The sequence below is a fragment of the Entelurus aequoreus genome, linkage group LG08, assembly GCF_033978785.1.
Source record: "Entelurus aequoreus isolate RoL-2023_Sb linkage group LG08, RoL_Eaeq_v1.1, whole genome shotgun sequence".
Classification (NCBI taxonomy): domain Eukaryota; kingdom Metazoa; phylum Chordata; class Actinopteri; order Syngnathiformes; family Syngnathidae; genus Entelurus; species Entelurus aequoreus.
In genome coordinates, this window is record NC_084738.1 from 77694608 (window position 1) to 77708836 (window position 14229).

The window sequence follows — 14229 nt, forward strand, 5'->3', positions numbered from 1 at the left end:
CATTCCTTTATCGCTTCATACGAAAAGGCTGATTGTGCAAAAGAGGTTTAACTCATTTTTTTTAACGGCTCGCAGCACATACTCATACAAAAAAAAACAACACCATTAAAAAGCGTAATAAAAGAGCATATAGGTGGAACTCTTATAACACAAAGATGCCAAGCAATCTGTGGTTTTTTTTACTCACAAAATAATAATTAGAGATGTTATTATCGGCCGATAAATGCTTTAAAATGTGATATCGTAAATTATCGGTATTGGTTATTTTATTATCAGTATCGTTTTTTTTGTTGTTGTTTTTTTTAAAAATTAAATCAACATAAAAAACACAAGATACACTTACAATTAATGCACCAACCCAAAAAACCTCCCTCCTCAGTCACACAAAAGGGTTGTTTCGTTCTGTTATTAATATTCTGGTTCCTACATTATATATCAATATATATCAATACAGTCTGCAAGGGATACAGTCCGTAAGCACACATGATTGTGCGTGCTGCTGCTCCACTAATAGTACTAACCTTTAACAGTTAATTTTACTAATTTTCATTCATTACTAGTTTCTATGTAACTGTTTTTATATTGTTTTACTTTCTTCTTTATTCAAGAAAATGTTTTTAATTGATTTATCTTATTTTATTTCTTGAAAAGGACCTTATCTTCACCATACCTGGTTGTCCAAATTAGGCATAATAATTAGGGATGTCCGATAATGGCTTATTGCCGATATCCGATATTCCGATATTGTCCAACTCTTTAATTACCGATACCGATATCAACCGATACCGATATCAACCGATATATGCAGTCGTGGAATTAACACATTATTATGCCTAATTTGGACAACCAGGTATGATGAAGATAAGGTACTTTTTAAAAAAAATAGTAAAATAAGATAAATAAATTAAAAACATGTTCTTGAATAAAAAAGAAAGTACAACAATATAAAAACAGTTACATAGAAACTAGTAATGAATGAAAATGAGTAAAATTAAGTGTTAAAGGTTAGTACTATTAGTGGAGCAGCAGCACGCACAATCATGTGTGCTTACGGACTGTATCCCTTGCAGACTGTATTGATATATATTGATATATAATGTAGGAAGCAGAATATTAATAACAGAAAGAAACAACCCTTTTGTGTGAATGAGTGTAAATGGGGGAGGGAGGTTTTTTGGGTTGGTGCACTAATTGTAAGTGTATCTTGTGTTTTTTATGTTGATTTAATAAAAAAAACAAAAAACAAACAAAAAAAAAACGATACCGATAATAAAAAAACCGACACCGATAATTTCCGAAATTACATTTTAACGCATATATCGGCCGATAATATCGGCAGGCCGATATTATCGGACATCTCTAATAATAATGTGTTAATTCCACGAATGTATATATCGGTATCGGTTGATATCGGTAATTAAAGAGTTGGACAATATCGCAATATCGGCAAAAAGCCATTATCGGCCATCCCTAATAATATTAATGAATCCAAATCAATGTTGTGGTGAAGTATTCAAGGCTGAAATTACTTCCCATCAAATATTCCACTTTAAAATAATGTTTGACCTCTGACCAATGGCAAGAGAGTAGGCGTGTCCGGGGGAGAAGAATGCAGACTTACCCTATTTCACTTCAGATTTATGGAACATATTATGAAAAAAAACGATTTACTTACCACATCATTTTATGTTTTTTTGTTTTTTTTAACCTTACTCTTATTTATTTTTTTGCAGACGCTCCCTGGGCCATCCTCCTGGCCAACATCGAACCCGAGTCGGCGGCGGTGACGGTCAACGGCCTGATCCCGGCACGCTCCTACCAGTTCCGGCTGTGCGCCGTCAACGACGTGGGCAAGGGACAGTTCAGCAAGGAGACGGAGCGGTGAGCCACCGTGACCACGGTTCCATTTAAGATCTCGGTGCGGCATGTGATACCACACCAGAATACAAACCCCCAAAAAGCAGTGAAGTTGTCACGTTGTGTAAATGGTAAATAAAAAGAGAATACAACAAATCATTTCCAACTTATATTCAATTGAATAGACTGCAAAGACAAGATATTTCATGTTCACACTGAGAAACTTTGTTATTTTTTTTTACAAATATTAGCTCATTTGGAATTAGTTTCAAAAAAGCTGGCACAAGTGGCAAAAAAGAGTGAGAAAGTTGAGGAATGCTCGTCAAAGACTTATTTGGAACATCCCACAGGTGAACAGGCTAATTGGGAACAGGTGGGTGCCATGATTGGGTATAAAAGCAGCTTCCATGAAATGCTCAGTCGTTCACAAACAAGGACGGGGTCGAGGGTCACCACTTTGTCAACAAATGCCTGAGCAAATTGTTTAAGAACAACATTTCTCAACCAGCTATTGCAAGGAATTTAGGGATTTCACCATCGACGGTCCGTAATATCATCAAAAGGTTCAGAGAATCTGGAGAAATCACTGCACGTAAGCGGCAATGCCCGTGACTTTCGACCTGTACTGCATCAAAAAGCGACATCAGTGCGTGAAGGATATCACCACATGGGCTCAGGAACACTTCAGAAAACCACTGTCGGTAACTACAGTCGGTCGCCACATCTGTAAGTGCAAGTTAAAACTCTACTATGCAAATTCAAAGCCATTTATCAACAACACCCAGAAACGCCGCCGGCTTCGCTGGGCCCGAGCTCATCTAAGATGGACTGATGCAAAGTGGAAAAGTGTTCTGTGGTCTGACGAGTCCACATTTCAAATTGTTTTTGGAAACTGTGGACGTCAAAGAGGAGAAGAACCATCCGGACTGTTCTAGGCGCAAAGTGTAAAAGGCAGCATGTGTGATGGTATGGAGGTGTATTAGTGCCCAAGACATGGGTAACTTACACATCTGTGAAGGCACCATTAATGCTGGAAGGTACATACAGGTGTTGGAGCAACATATGTTGCCATCCAAGCAACGTTATCACGGACGCCCCTGCTTATTTCAGCAAGACGATGCCAAGTCATAGTAAAAGAGTGCGGGTACTAGACTGGCCTGCCTGTAGTCCAGACATTGAAAATGTGTGAAGGCTAAAATATGAGAAGGAACAACTTAAGCTGTACATCAAGCAAGAATGGGAAAGAATTCCACTTCAAAAATGTGTCTCCTCAGTTCCCAAACCTTTACTGAGTGTTGTTAAAAGGAAAGGCCATGTAACACAGTGGTAAAAATGCCCCTCTGACAACTTTTTTGCAATGTGTTGCAGGCATCAAATTCCAAATGAGCTAATATTTGCCAAAAAGAACAAAGTTTCTCAGTGTGAACATGAACTATCTTGTCTTTGCAGTCTATTCAATGGAATATAAGTTGAAAAGGATTAGTTGTATTCTCTTTTTATTTACCATTTACACAAGGTGACAACTTCACTGGTGTACCGCGAGCCGGCTTTAAGAACACGCCTAACCACTTCCTCAGTAGGGAACACGACATGTCAATACATTGTTTGAGGGCGCTCATGAAGCCTGTTTCCATGGCAACCAGCTGGATGGACTGATCTCTCAAGTCAAGAGTCGGCGTGTAAGCTTGTAAGACGGCCGGAGAGGCGCCGTGAGCGGCGTGCGTGCGTTCCTGCGCCGCGTCGCCTCCAAAGGCTGACCTCTCGCTTGGCTCGTCACAGCCTGATGCCACGCCCCGCGGCGCGGGCGCCATCGAGAAACTAAATAAGCGACAAAAAACAAGAATAATAATGAAAACATTCATTTAAGTAACATTTGTAGTATTTTATTGTATTCTCTAATTTGTAAATAATCAGATTGAATTATTATTTATTTTGCATTAGATTTCCATCCATTCATTTTCTACCGCTTGTCCCTTTCAGGGTCACGGGGATGCTGGAGCCTATCCCAGCTGCATTCAGGCATTCAGAATTGTACATTTTTATTACTTGAAATGATGTTACATGCCATATATGGTGGTTATCTTTCTCTGTATTTTATATAATACTTAAAAAAAGCAATATGTAGAAAATGCATGTAATAAAATAAAGGTAATAATAATAAAAAAAATAGTTGTTTTTTTATCAAAAATATAGTTAACAGTATTTGTAGCTTGTATTGAATCACCTGACTAGTATTTAATTAGACAGCAATTTTACTTGTATATGCTTTTTGGCATATTTTATTGGATTTTAGTTTCATTCTTTTAACATTTTAAATTGTATCAGAATCAGAGCTTTATTTGTCCATTCTTAACATGTACAAGACACATAAGAACTGAAATTACATTTTCGGCACAATCCCGCTAAGAGCAGACATACGTTACAGGGAGACAAGACGGGACCGCCAACGGATCAGCCACTTAGGGCGCTCCTTAAAAAGGTGGGAAAAAGGTGACATTGGGGAAGGGGGGGAGAGTAAAAAAAATATCAGTCTGAGGCTGGACCCTCAGGAATGGTCCAGACTGAGTCCGAGGAAAAAACCTCACATAGCATGGCACACATAAACATGGTACATGTAATCACAACAACTCGCAACAGAGTCATCCAACAGGACTTTGGAGGCCGGCAGCTGCTGTTGAGCGCTACTCAGCCCCCACAACCCCGGAGGAATTAAGCAGTGGTGAAGGCGTTGATTTGGGGAGGGGTGTGTGCGTGCATGTATGCCCAATTAACTTGGGTGAGATGTTGGAATTGTCTTTATGGGCCGAGGCCGGCCCCAAGAGTTCAAGAGTTCAAGAGTCCGACCCAGGTGCTTTTGAAAAAAAAAAGGGAAAGGTCAAAAGCGTCCATCTTTGAGGAGTCCTCAGGGGAGTGTTTTCAAACAGCCTGTTCCTCAAGGCCATTCGAGGGAGTCAAATCGTAGATTAAGATGTTGTTTTTTCTTCGAGCAGTCAAAACAATGACATTCCTGCTCTGTATGCTGGCTCTGACAATTCCAATTTATTCTTTCTCTAACTTCATCAAGATGGAATCTACCTTGCGATTCAAATCAGCAATCGCTCCAGTCTGTGATCCCACAGCACGACCCAATCCTTCCATTGCGTTGAACAGCCTGTTGGCCCCTTGAGTGGCTGCCATCGTCTTCCGAATTTGACGATACACCAGAGCAATGCCCTGCCCAATCAGCAAATGCCCTGCGATCACAGCTCCAAATAGGTAGATGTCTTCCACGTCCTCGATGGAAAGGACTGAGAGGCACATGATTCTCCAAGTATTCCAGGAGTCTCTCACGTACCCCGCAGCAATGGTTCCATCAGGGCAGCCAGGCTCCCCCGAACCTCTTTTCCTTGTCGAAAAGACTGTGTCAATTGCGTCGAGAGTCCAGTTGATCAAATTCATTTTGATGTTTAGATTTGAGGACAGCTCAAGAAAAGAGGCTTCAAAAAGTTCGGACAAAGACAAGGACACAAGAAAGCAAGCGGGAAGGAGGAGGAGCAGGGAAAAATGCGACCACCCTCACCAAGAGGCAAGACAGAAAAGTATAATCCAGGGGTCACCAACCTTTTTGAAACCAAGAGCTACTTCTTGGGTATTGATTAATGCGAAGGACTACCAGTTTGATACACACTTAAATAAATTGCCAGAAATAGCCAATTTGCTCAATTTACCTTTAACTCTATGTAATTATTAATAATTAATGATATTTCCACTTAATTGAACGGTTTAAAAGAGGAGAAAACACACAAAAAATGACAATTACATTTTGAAACATAGTTTACTTCGACTCTTTAAAATTCAAAATTCAACCGAAAAAAAGAAGAGAAAAACTAGCTAATTTGAATCTTTTTGAAAAAATTAAAACCATTTTTTTATAGAACATCATTAGTAATTTTTCCTGATTAAGATTAATTTTAGAATTTTGATGACATGTTTTAAACAGGTTAAAATCCGATCTGCACTTTGTTAGAATATATAACAAATTGGACCAAGCTATATTTGCCGAGGTCAACGTTGGGGGAGGGAGAGCGACTTGGACCAAACAACATAACTTCTGTTTTGTCTTCATTTAGGCTCAGGAAGTTAGCTGAAAGCCAGGCTTTGATGTCGTGCAGGCAGTCAATAAGACGTTGAACCGTGTTATTTTGTGCCAAGGGAAAATAAATCTGGCAATCATCGGCATAAAAATGAAATGCAATATCGTGCTTCCTAAAAATAGAACCAAGGGGGAGAAGGTAAAGCGCAAATAAGATTGGGGCAAGGATTGAGCCCTGGGGAACCCCATGTGGTAAAGGAGCTGTGGAAGACATAAAACTGTCTATTTTTACACAAAAACTCCTGTCAGTTAGGTACGACCGGAACCAGTTGAGGGCGGTGCCCTCAAGACGAGTGATTAAGGTGGCGTGGTCGACGGTGTCGAAAGCAGCAGACAGATCTAAAAGCACCAGGACAACATGTTTACCAGAATCAGTTGACAGGAGGATATCGTTAAAAACTTTTAAAAGCGTTGACTCTGTGCTGTGGAGGGCTTTAAAACCGGACTGGAACAACTCAGTGATACCATTATCCTCTAAGAAGGGCAACAATTGACTGTAGACAACCTTCTCTAATATTTTAGAAATGTATGGAAGATTAGAGATAGGTCTAAGGTTAGAGAGGATAGAGGGGTCGAGGCTTGGTTTTTTAAGTAGAGGTCGTACCACTGCATGTTTAAACTCTACTGGAACTATTCCAGAAGAGAGGCTACTATTGATAATGTTAAGGACACTTGATCCAATAGTAGCAAGTACCTCATTAAACAGGCGAGGTGGGAGGGAGTCTGCAGGTATGTAACGTTAACATACCAGGCACGTTCTCAGTTGGTTATTTATGCCTCATATAACGTACACTTATTCAGCCTGTTGTTCACTATTCTTTATGTATTTGAAATTGCCTTTCAAATGTCTATTCTTGGTGTTGGCTTTTATCAAATACATTTCCCCCAAAAATGCGACTTATACTCCAGTGTGACTTATATATGTTTTTTTTCCTTCTTTATTATGCATTTTCGGCCGGTGCGACTTATACTCCGAAAAATACAGTATTTATGGCCCGGCCCGGCCAATTTTTTTTTTTATTGTAATTTTGAAGAATTTTTCTGAATGCAACAGTTGATATTCTAGTTTCAAGCATGTTTTACTCAATATAGGTCATCAAATCTCAGCAACAAGCTGTAACATCTTACTGAGATCATTTAGGACCAAAACACTTAAAACAAGTAAAACACTCTAACATCAAATCTGCTTAGTGAGAAGAATTATCTTGCCAGATGGAAAATAAGCAAATATCACCTTTTTTTGAGATATTGAATCTTACTTAGATGTCAGTTTTTGCAGTGAAACGTCTAGAAGCTTCAACTCATGTGTTTCTCCGTCCCTTCCGTGTAGCGTGGCACTCCCAGAGGAGCCCCCCAGCGCTGCCCCCCAGAACGTCATCGCCAGCGGGCGCACCAACCAGTCCATCATGATCCAGTGGCAGCCGCCGCCCGAGAGCCACCAGAACGGCATCCTCAGGGGCTACACCGTCAGGTGAGACCACCTGTTGGACTTTTATGAACGCCTGTTTGTTCATTTTAAGCTCAATTAACCACGGTAAGGAACCTTAACAAAAAAAAAAAAACCCTCACAGCTGGAAGCTAAAAGTTCCACCAGAAGAAAAGACAGTGATTATTTTTGTTATGTGTGCTCCTCATAAACTCCTGTTGGTCTCCCTCCAGCACAGGGATGTCAAACTAGTTTCCATTGAGGGCCACATGGCATCAGAGGGCCGCTTGTAACAGGGAATAATGTAGGAATTTGATTTCATTATTAATTATATACATTGTTTTAAGTCCATTTCACAGTAAAAACTCGACATTTACAACATTTTACTGTAAAATATAGTGTAGGTTTTTTTTAAACATTTTACAGTAAAAGGAAAAACAGTACCACTGTTTTTTGGGGGTTTTTAGGGAAAAATCTGGCAGCTTAGTTGCCAGAATGTTTGTGTTAAATTGACATTGTTTTTTTACAACATGATATTGTTGATGGAAAAAACTGTACAAGTCATTTTTTTATTCTGGCAACTTAGCTGCCAGTTTTTCTGCCGTAAAAACAAATCTTCCCATTTACAGTAATACACCGTTAAAAACAACAAGCCTAGATTTTACAGTCAAAAACTGGCAGCTCAGTCAACAGAATTTGAACGCAAAAATCAGTAGTCGTTTTTTATTTTCAATTTACAGTAACCCTAAACCTAACCATAACCCAAACCTAACCTAACCCTTACCCCTAACCTAACCTTAAACCTTAACCCAACTCCAACCCTAACCTAAACCCCAACCCTTACCCCAACCCCAACCTAACCCTTACCCTAACCCTACTCCTAAACCTAACCCCCAACCCTAACCCTAACCTAACCCCAACCTGACCCTAAACCCCAAACCTAACCTAACCCTAACCCCAACCCTAACCCTTACCCCAACCTACCCCCAACCCTTACCCCAACCCTAACCCTTAACCCAACCCTAACCTAACCCCAACCCTAACCGTTACCCCAACCCTAACCTAACCCTTAACCCAACCCTAACCCTTACCCCAACCCTAACCTAACCCTAAACCCTAACCCCAACCCTAACCCTTACCCCAACCTACTCCCAACGTTACCCCAACCCTAAACCCTTACCCCAACCTACCCCCAACCCTAACCTAACCCTAAACCCTAACCCTAACCATAACCCAAACCTAACCTAACCCTTACCCCTAACCTAACCTTAAACCCTAACCCAACTCCAACCCTGACCTAAACCCCAACCTAACCCTTACCCTAACCCTACTCCTAAACTTAACCCCCAACCCTAACCCTAACCTAACCCCAACCCTTACCCCAACCTAACCCTAAACCCCAACCCCAACCCTAACCTAACCCCAACCCTAACCCTTACCCCAACCTACCCCCAACCCTTACCCCAACCCTAACCCTTAACCCAACCCTAACCTAACCTAACCCCAACCCTAACCCTTACCCCAACCTACTCCCAACCGTTACCCAAACCCTAAACCCTAACCCCAACCCTTACCCCAACCTACCCCCAACCCTAACCTAACCCTAAACCCCAACCCTAACCCTTACCCCTAACCTAATCCTAAACCCTAACCTAACCTAACCCTAAACCCTAACCCCAACCCAACCCTAACCCTAACATAAAATGTATTGTCATTTTTATTAATTGAATGGGTAGTTTGCTGTAAAGTTAAGTATTTTTATTTCTACAAAAACATGTTTGGAAAGTATGCTAATAGACTGTACTAGATGAGGTGTGAATGTTCCAATGCTGAAGTTGAAGTAAAATGCTGACGGAATGTAGTATGACTGTGGATGCTTTTAAAAAAGGCTTAAAAACCCTTATTTAAAAAAAAGCCTTTTTTTTTTAGATATATGCATACTAGTTTTAGCTATTTGGCTGTTCTAGTTTTTATTTTATTTTTATTTTTTATTATCTTTTTTCTTTTAATTTTTTTTTTTTAATATACTGTAGCACTTTGGGGTTGTTTACTCAATGTAAAGTGCTTTTTACAAATAAAATATATTATTATAATTCCAACCCTTGATGCTGAGTGCCAAGCAGGGAGGTAATGGCTCCCATTTTTATCGTCTTTGGTATGACTCGGCCGGGGTTTGAACTCACGACCTATATCATTTCCAGGTGTTTGTGGGAAGGATGTGGCCCCCGGGGCCTTGAGTTTGACACCTGTGCTCCAGCAGGAAGTGTGGCGTTCTGCACCTGCACCAGCTATTGTGTTATTGTTGTTGTGGTCATTGAAGGTACCGCCTGACCGGGCTGCCCGTGGACTACCAGATGAAGAACATCTCCAGCCCGGAGGTGACCAACCTGCTGCTGGAGGACCTGATCATCTGGACCAACTACGAGATCGAGGTGGCGGCCTACAACGGGGCCGGCCTGGGGGCCTTCAGCCACAAGGTGACGGAGTGGACCCTGCAGGGAGGTGAGGGCCGCACGTTCCTTTCCCCTCACGCCCGGACTCCCCGTCCTTAAATCCGCACGTCCTGTCCATTCAAGTGCCGACCGTCGCCCCCGGCAACGTGCAGGCGGAGCCCGTCAACTCCACCGCCATCCGCTTCACGTGGACGGCGCCCAACCCGCAGTTCATCAACGGCATCAACCAGGGCTACAAGGTTCTGCTGTGACAGGTCGACAATGAGAAAGGAGGCACAGAGAAACATGTCCTCCATCTTCCCCCGCAGCTGCTGGCGTGGGAGCCGGGCAAAGACCGGGGCGTCTCCGTGGTGACCACGCGGCCCAACTTCCAGGACAGCGTGCACGTGGCCTACGTGACGGGCCTGAAGAAGTTCAGCGAGTACTTCACCTCGGCGCTGTGCTTCACCACGCCGGGCGAGGGCCCCCGCAGCCCCCCCAAGCTGCTGAGGACGCACGAGGACAGTAAGTCATGTGACTTGTCATCGCGCCGCACCCACTCTAACGTCCTTCGTGTTTAGCGCCCGGCGCCGTGGGACACCTGAGCTTCACCGAGATCCTCGACACGTCGCTGAAAGTCAGCTGGAGCGAACCCGGCGAGAAGAACGGCGTTCTCACAGGTACACGCACACACCTGAATGTCACAACTCTATTTATGGAAGGCATCATAACACTAATAGACTCTTAATCTAATATAATATTTGTATTATATTCATGCAGTATTATTGTATTTATTCTTTAATATAACATATCTTTATATACATATTTAAAACATTATTGTTATAATATTTTACTTTTTCAAATTAGGATGGATATATAACCTTTAATTATACTATATTTTATTTTATATCATCTTTAAATAGTATTTTGATTGATATACATGTTGAATCCATATTTTTCTAAATAGAATTTGATTTTTTTTCAAATAGCCTATTACCTTTAAAATGGTTTTAAAACATATCTGTGTACATTATTATTTTATAGCATTTTTATTTGATATTGTTTTTATTCTTTAATATAGTATAATATATCTTTATATACATATTTAAAACATTTTTGTTATAATACATTATATATTTTACTTTTTCAAATTAGGATGGATATATAACCTTTAATTATTTAATTACAATATATTTTATTTTTTATCATCTTCATTTTCTTTAAATAGTATTTTGATTTATATACATATTGAATTCATATTTTTTAGAATAAAATTATATATTTTTTCAAATCATTATAAATGGTTTTAAAACATATTTGTGTACAGTATTATTTTATTATATTGTTTTAATTTTTTAGTATTGTAATGTATAAAATATCTGTATATAAATACTTATCATAGTATTTTGGTACAGATGATATATGTTATTTATTTAAAATAGCCCACTGTTATCTTTAATTATTTTAAATATTTTACACAGTGTTACTTTATATCACCTTTATTTTGTAATAAATTATTCTACAAAAGATTTTATATATTTATTGAATCTGTTTTTTTTTTTTTTAAATTTTACATTTGTTAAAATAGCCCGTTAACTTGTAAAAATTGTAAATACTATTTTATACAGTGTAATTTTTTATCAACTCTATTTTCTATCAACTATTTTGTATACATATTGAATTTATATTTTTTTTCATAAAATGTGATACTTTTTTTTAAAATAGCCTGTTACCTTTAAATTGTTTACAGTGTTATTTGTGTACAGTATTTTTTTTTATAATTGTTACTTTTAATGTCGTATTTTATCAATTATTTTAATACAAATACTTTTTTAAATATTACATTTAAAAAAATCATTTCAGTAATTAACTTAATAATAATAAAACAATTAAAAAAACATGTTTAATTATTAAGTTAATATTTAATATACAGTGGTATTTTTAATAAAGTGTTCTCTAATATTTTTACATATATTTGATTTTGTATGTATTAGTTAACATACTACTTTTTTTTATTTTTTACTTTTTTTACCCCAAATACATTTTAAAATAAATCCCTATAACATGATTATAAAATGTGATAATTTTTTTTAAAATAGCCTGTTACCTTTAAATTGTTTACAGTGTTATTTGTGTACAGTATTTTTTTTAATAATTGTTACTTTTAATGTCGTATTTTATCAATTATTTTAATACAAATACTTTTTTAAATATTACATTTTAAAAAATCATTTCAGTAATTAACTTAATAATAATAAAACAATTAAAAAAACATGTTTAATTATTAAGTTAATATTTAATATACAGTGGTATTTTTAATAAAGTGTTCTCTAATATTTTTACATATATTTGATTTTGTATGTATTAGTTAACATAATATATTTTTTTTTTTTTTACTTTTTTTACCCCAAATAAATTTTAAAATAAATCCCTATAACATGATTATTTTAATTTAATAACTCTCAGTATGATGCAAAATATAATTAAATGCCTTTTTTATGTATTGCATTATTTGTGGTTCCGGTGTAATAAATGTAGAAAATATGAATAACTTAGTTCCTATTATCATATTGCAGGTTACCGCATCTCGTGGGAGGAGTTTAACCGCACCAACACGCGGGTCACACATTACCTGCCCAGCCTGACCTTGGAGTACCGCGTCACCGGACTGACGGCGCTCACCACCTACACCATCGAGGTGGCCGGCATGACGTCCAAGGGTCAAGGCCATCTGTCGTCCTCCACCATCTCCTCGGGGGTCCCGCCAGGTCAGTGAGGGTCATGTGACACATCTCCTGGTTCCACCTTTTGGAGCAGAGAATTCATACAACAAAATCAAATCATATCATTTAATCATATACATATTAATAACTAGTTTCTAAACGACATTTGCATAACTACGTACTTTAGTGTATTATTTTAAATAACAAATTAGTATTATTATCACAGTTAAGCAACAACTAAACTTTTTACTGTTAAATTAACCTCATTCAGAGATGTATAAAGTGTAAATAATTTTAAAAAATGAGACTATTTTTAATGAAATAAAATTGATAATCTACTTGCAAAATATGGATTATTTTATGACCAAAATTCAATGGTCAAATCAACATCAGAAACTGACATTGATTAACCGTCGTCAAAAAGCATGTTGTTTTAACGTTGTATTTGTGTTGTACAATATTGGTTGGAAAATTACCAAAAATTCAATGGTCAAATCAACGTCAGAACCCAACATTGATTAAACGTTGTCAAAAAGCATGTTGTTTCAACGTTATGTTTGAGTTGTAGAATATTGGCAGGAAAAATGACCAAAATTCAATGGTCAAATCAATGTCAGAACCCAACATTGATTAAACGTCGTCAGAAAGCATGTTGTTTCTACGTTGTATTTGTGTTGTAGAATATTGGTTGGAAAATGACCAAAATTCAATGGTCAAATCAACGTCAGAACCCGACATTGATTAAACATTGTCAAAAAGCATGTTGTTTCAACGTTAAGTTTGAGTTGTAGAATATTGGTTGGGAAATGACCAAAATTCAATGGTCAAATCAACGTCAGAACCCAACATTGATTAAACGTCGTCAAAAAGCATGTTGTTTCAACGTTGTATTTGTGTTGTAGAATATTGTTGGAAAATGACCAAAATTCAATGGTCAAATCAACATCAGAACCCAACATTGATTGAACGTCGTCAAAAAGCATGTTGTTTCAACGTTAGGTTTGAGTTGTAGACTATTGGTTGGGAAATTACCAAAATTCAATGGTCAAATCAACGTCAGAAACTGACATTGATTAAACGTCGTCAAAAAGCATGTTGTTTCAACGTTGTATTTGTGTTGTAGAATATCGGTTGGTAAAATGACCAAAATTCAATGGTCAAATCAACGTCAGAACCCAACATTGATTGAACGTCGTCAAAAAGCATGTTGTTTCAACGTTAGGTTTGAGTTGTCGAATATTGGTTGGGAAAATGACCAAAATTCAATGGTCAAATCAATGTTAGAACCCAACATTGATTAAACGTCGTCAAAAAGCATGTTGTTTCAACGTTGTACTTGTGTTGTCGAATATTGTTGGAAAATGACCAAAATTCAATGGTCAAATCAACATCAGAAACTGACATTGGTTAAACGTTGTCAAAAAGCATGTTGTTTCAATGTTATGTTTGAGTTGTAGAATATTGGCAGGAAAAATTACCAAATTTCAATGGTCAAATCAACGTCAGAACCCAACATTGATTAAACGTCGTCAGAAAGCATGTTGTTTCTACGTTGTATTTGTGTTGTAGAATATTGGTTGGGAAATGACCAAAATTCAATGGTCAAATCAACGTCAGAACCCGACATTGATTAAACATTGTCAAAAAGCATGTTGTTTC

General features: G+C 38.0%; 1 pseudogene; it reads left to right on the forward strand.

Annotated features, from left to right (window-relative positions):
• LOC133656314 (protein sidekick-2-like) overlaps positions 1-14229 on the forward strand; it is a 1293862-nt pseudogene that overhangs the window by 1200153 nt on the left and 79480 nt on the right.